We start from the raw sequence: 6,000 nt of genomic DNA, 5'->3' as shown, positions 1-6,000 counted from the left end.
TTTGCTGGACGTACGGCCCCGCGGCCGGAACGAGGATAAACCCGTGCGTGACTGTGTTGCCTCTTGCATCAACCATCTGGGACGAGGAACACGCAGCATCATCACTAATCAGTGCCGGACCATCGGGTCAGGACGCCGACAGATGCATACACTTCACTAACAATAAGCAAAATATCGATGTTATTTTCATATCTGTTAGGTCACACAATCTTATTACCAATCTATATAGTCTATGCAGTTCATAAAATCACAAGAAAATCTATGTAGTCCATACAATGACAAGAAAATGAGACATAAACTTTGAGCATGAATGAGTTCACTAGGTCATCGTGAACCGCAGGTAAGAATTCTTACCCGTGCTCTACCCACGGTAAAAATTCTATACTCGTACCTATACCCGTGGTTAAAAATTCATATTCATATTGTTTGTCGGGTACCCGCGGTTAAAATTGCCATCCCTAGGTGGCACAAAAGTTGGTTAGAGATAGGCGGCACATATCTATATCTATATCTATTTCTAAAGCACGTAAGATTTCCACCTAAATTTTTTGTTTGGTCTATCTTGTGTCGTTGACAGGTGAGCTTTAGTCCATCCTATATATGAGTCGGACCAGCCCTCAGTCCACGACTAGATTCCTATAAATTAATGCATTAAAAATTATACGTATTGGATCATAGCCAGAAAACTAGTCATTCGTCCCTATGCATGAATACCGGCCACATTTAAAACTGGTACTAAATGGCACTCGAGGTCATTAGTACCTGTTCTAAATTCTGAAGTCCTCTCAGGCTATTTAGTACCGGATCATACCACCATCCGGTACTAAATGATATCATAATGTTATTCAAAAATTAAACATTTACTTTGACTTCAGACAAACCTTGTACCACTACCGTAGTTGTCCTGATCCAATATTTAGATAAATTATTAGTAGTAGATCATAATAATGTCTCTTCATCTTTTCTCATCCCTAGCATTGTTAGATATGTACTATATATGTGTATAAGAGAGACTTTGACTTGGTCAGAAAAGTTCGATTCAATTTACCCCTCCATGAATTTTTTTTCAAGTTTCGTTCAATGGTTTTGTGTCCGGGTGTAATATAAGATTGTGTTGATGTTGTTTTAATCATATATTATTTATTTGCTATGCTTAATTTCTGATGATGATCAAGCTGCCAACCTTACTTGATTACTACGGACATCTGATCATTGATGAAAGTGGGTGGTAGCTTTGTTCGCTTTATTATTTATAATATCCGTCACTAAAGTTGATTTCATACTAGCTAGCTAGTACACGGTCCTTGAATTCGGTAGTTGAAAGTTTATAATGTGGCACTGCACACCGTGAAAGCAAAAATTGCCGTTTATAGTTGCACTTCGTTGGCAGACGCAACTGCAGTAGCCACAACTGATCTGACGATGACATACTTTGCATCCGAGGACATTCAGTAATGCAACGCGATGCCGGCCGTTGGGTAGGAAACGGGGTCACCCGTACCCATGCCCACTAATCAACACTATCCAAATTATCCTTCCCCAAATAACAAGGGTAATACTACTCAATGGGTATGTATAACCATAGGTAAACGTACATATCAGACTTTGCCTCCATGAGAATCGAGAGTCAATAGAGCAGCGGTGTTAGGCCAGTCTCAATGCTTGAGTCATGAGAGTATCATAGGTATTAAAGACTATAACACATTAGCATGGCAATAGAGTTAAAAGGAGGGACATGACTTAGGTCATCACCATGATCCTCTCATGGCACGGTTGCCAAGTCATGGCATGTGGATGACACTCTCCACTGAGGTCGTTCTTCATTAAATTATGGCATATTTGATCACACAATTGTTGTGTTCTTTAATATTGTAAGTTGTCTATGAAATTGTGTCAGGACATTGTGCACTGAGTGGCTATATCATTTTAGTGTCAAAGTGATATGGTACTCTTGGTAACTGTGCAATGACACTTTTCACTAAAATTAGTCTTATGGTCGGGGTGACCAGGACAAGCGTAAGATGGTACGTAGCCCTCGATTTCGTGTCAATTTTTATTCTAAACGTAAGGGTGCATGATTAAATGCGAGTAATTATCTTTTTATACCTTATTCATACTTATAGATAAATGGGTGACCCATACCCTCCCCAAACAATAGGGACGTGGATTTGGAGTAATGGCGGTGTTGGTTGTCTCCAACACAAGGCCGCGAGGCGGTCTCAAAAGGCATGGTGGCGCGACCCTCTGGCCCAGGGGCTTGTCAACGGCCCCGCCATGGGATCCGCTGACCCATGAGCGTCCTCCTCCCTCTGGCACATGGCCCACGCCATGGACCTCTGCATCTTCACCACCCGGATCGGACGCGGCTCCATTCCCAAGTATCCTATCCGTGTGTTCATTGGTAACAGGATGCTTGATCACCAACAACAACACGCAAGGAATGTCATGTCGCCAGGGATAAGCAAGGAACACAAACGTTTGAGATTTGAGGAAGCTTAGGATCGGAGTGATGCAGCCTTGTTCAATTGGCCTTTATTTGTTCCAACCGTAATGGAGAAGGCAGCATGAAAAGCAGGAACGTCAGCAGGACAAAAATCACAAGTGTTCTTCCTTTTGGTCTTTAAGTCGTACTCTACTATATATATATATATATATATATATATATATATATATATAATATAATCGCTTTGTAATTTGTGTCTAAACAAGTACGGTCAGATGACATCGCGCTAGCTATTGCCTTGTCGATCAGAGAGTGAAAGGATGGTCCAAGAAGGGGTTGAATTGGGACTTTTCCAAATTTTTACCTAGTCCTTAACCTAGACTAGTATTGTCCAATCTACAATTTTGAAACCTAGTCACTAGAGCACGCTAGCAAAAGATCCTTAGGTAGGTAAACACACTATCATGATCATTTTGTCTAGATGGAGGCACACTAGCAAGACCAAAACCTAAGTAAGAGATCACACTACCATGCAAGTTGTCCTAGTCAACCTATAAGCAATCAAAAGCAAGAACAACAACAAATGAAATTAATTGCTTGAAATAAAAGTAAGAGACACGAGACAACCGGATTTTTTCCGTGGTATCGAGGAGTTGACGCTCCCCCCTAATACACGTTGGAGCACCCACACAAGGGTATAGCTCTCTTGCTTCACCAAGGAGCAAATGATCACTAAGAATGCTCCTTCTCCATCTCGGGAACGGCGAGCTTCACACCATGTACAAGCTTCTTGTCTTGGGGCTCCCACAAACTCCAAGAGCTCACCAAGAACCTTCCGATCACCGAGACCGACTAGGTGCCGTCAAACACCAAGAGTAACAAGCTCCTAAGCCTTCACTTGACCTGCACTCAGTTGGCCCTAGCTCAAACACACTTGCTACACTTGCAAAGGTTGAATTCTTCAAGGTTGAAGTACAATCAATGTACTAGATCTTCACTCTTTTGCTCAAAGTACTTTCTCTCCTTCTCAAGGGTGGCCTCAGGTGTTCAATGTGTCAAAGGCAGTTCAAATAAGCCAGGGGTGCCCTTATATAGAGTGGAGAGGGTCACATAGCCGTTGGAAGTCCAGTGCAGAAAAATCGTGACCATCGGAAGAACCGACGGGTGAGAAATTGAAGGCATCGGTTCAACCGGTCTCTCTGTGTGTCTAAATAATAGCCGTTGGGGGTTCTGACACAGTATCCAGGCTTGCGTCAGTGCACCGGTGCATGATCCGTAGGGGCATCGGTTCAACCGGTGCTGAAGAGGTTCACTGATCAACTCAAACAAACTTTCTGGAACATAGTACATCCAATGCACCGGTGGTTAATTCTGAAGCGTCGGTTCAACCGGTGCTGAAGACGAGTTGAGGTCCACCAAACATGCTCTCTGAAACAAAGTACATCTAATGCACCGGTGGTGGTTACTTCTGAAGCGTCGGTTCAACCAATGCTGAAGATGAGTTGAGGTCCACCAAACATGCTCTCTGGAACAAAGTACATCTAATGCACCGGTGTTTTGCTTGGGACCATTGGTTCAACCGGTGATATAGAGTGACTTGACTTGATTTCAGCTTGCTTCCAAGAGAGATAGACCGACAGGGCGTCGGAACATCCGCCAAGCATCGGATGCTTCGATGATAGTGTAACGTCCCGCCTCCCCGAGGCCGGGCCCGCTTACATCTGGCTGCTTTCTAGGACATAGACTGTCCTCACAGACCAACACCAGTCTTTTCTGCACACTTTGTCCTCACTCGTGCGCACCCGGGAAGAACTTCCCGGTCGGTCACCCATCCCCAAATTTCTCCGGACCAAGCACGCTTAACCTCGGAGTTCTTTGGAGACCGGCTTCCGGAAAAGAAGTTGCAACTTGTTGGTATGAGTATCATATTAATCCTATTAAGTCCTGGGCCGGGGTGTCACATGTTCACCCCCTTAAGAGACCGACATCCTCGTCGGTCAATCCCAAGCCAGGAACGTCCTCTCTTGGCCACGTCCCGTACGTCCAGTGCCAACAGCCCATGTGCCACGCCCGTGCGTCCAGTGCCAACGGTCCCTGTGCCACGTCCGTGCGTCCAGTGCCAACGGCGCATCCCAGATGCCCGCGCACTGACCCGCCACGCGCCCGTGCACATGCCGGTGGCATCTGCACCCCCACGCGTCCATGCTCATGCCTCCGCACTTATGCCTGTACGTGCCCGTGAAACCGCGAGAGTCGGCTCTGATACCATTCTGTAACATCTCACCTCCCCGAGGCCGGGCCCGCTTACATCTGGCTGCTTTCTTGGACATAGACTGTCCTCACAGACCAACACCAGTCTTTTCTGCACACTTTGTCCTCACTCGTGCGCACCCGGGAAGAACTTCCTGGTCGGTCACCCATCCCCAAATTTCTCCGGGCCAAGCACGCTTAACCTCGGAGTTCTTTGGAGACCGGCTTCCGGAAAAGAAGTTGCAACTTATTGGTATGAGTATCCTATTAATCCTATTAAGCCATGGGCCGGGGTGTCACATCAACATGAGCACTTTCTTTTTTGGATGGCAAGTGAAGTGAATGGTACATTATGATTTGTTCACTTTCCTTTGCGGTTGTTCCACCAAAACTATAACTCATAATGTTTGGTTCATGTTTTTCATTGGTAATTTGGTATATTGATGCTTGGATTCTATCTAATGGTTGGTTCTAGTGATGACTGTCTCAAAAATAAAAAAATCTCTTATTCAGAGGTAGATGGCTGTAGTGATGAGAACTCCAAATTTTTAGAATTAGAAGCTGAGAGAAATAGAAATTTTATTAATGCTTGTAGTCATACTAGCTGTGATTGGAATCATACTAGCTGTGATTGGAAAAAGAGTGTTTAGAGAAGAATGGTGTGATAGGTACAGCTAGGGCAAGCTGAATCTACTGTGTTCATGTTCAACGATATTGTCATCATGCCCAACTATCTCAAGTAGCAGCTTAGTGATAAAGAAAATATGGTGGAAAAAAATATAAGACGCATCCAACGGAGAAATGGAACGAAGAATCATCGACACAGTTACCAAGATTATAAACTACGCAATTGAGCTGGAGGAGTGTTATGGTGACGACACTCATCTCACATTTCATGACACTCTCCATCCTCTCTCTTCATAAAAAGTTTGTCATGTCAACAAATTTAATGCTCATGATACTCTTATGACACTTTCATTGAAACTGGCATAAAAGCATCTGGTACTTTGTAGGACCCACGCACGTGGAGGCTGGTCGGGATTCGGGAAATCGAGCGCTAGAGCGCTCGCCTGTAAAATTGGATTCGCATGAGAGCACGTATTATAGCCGGCGGGGAGCGGGCGGATATATACGTGGAAGAGAGAAAAACGAGAGAGAGGGAGGCGGGCGTCTAGCAATACGCCCGCCCGGCGCCCGCGAAGAGCTGCTACCGCTGCTGCTATTGGCTGACAGAACTGCTGGGCATTAAATCTCCGCGGGACCCGCCACCACATGAGCCACCTCAGCCCTTGCTTGCAGCCCGCTGC

Source organism: Panicum virgatum, chromosome 2N (genome assembly GCF_016808335.1).
Source record: "Panicum virgatum strain AP13 chromosome 2N, P.virgatum_v5, whole genome shotgun sequence".
NCBI lineage: Eukaryota > Viridiplantae > Streptophyta > Magnoliopsida > Poales > Poaceae > Panicum > Panicum virgatum.
This window is presented reverse-complemented; position numbering follows the sequence as displayed.